Source organism: Penaeus monodon, chromosome 20, assembly GCF_015228065.2.
Source record: "Penaeus monodon isolate SGIC_2016 chromosome 20, NSTDA_Pmon_1, whole genome shotgun sequence".
Classification (NCBI taxonomy): Eukaryota; Metazoa; Arthropoda; class Malacostraca; order Decapoda; family Penaeidae; genus Penaeus; species Penaeus monodon.
This window is the reverse complement of record NC_051405.1, coordinates 9982206-9982437: the sequence shown is the minus strand read 5'-3', so window position 1 is coordinate 9982437 and position 232 is coordinate 9982206.

Genomic DNA, 232 nt, shown 5'->3' with positions numbered 1-232 from the left:
GATAGCACTGCCCTTTGAAATTGCCTTAAGCACCTGCATTTATCAGTGTGATTGAGAATTGTTGCATATTAAAGGCATCTCTTAGCATGTCTGATGGCAACTCTTCTATCTACGTACGGCGACATTTGGCAGTAAGTAGTGTCATCTGTGAATATTTCAGATCGAAAGCACTTCTGCTGACATTCTTGAAGAATTCAGGGTTCGGATATTCTCTGGGAATAGAATGGGAGAA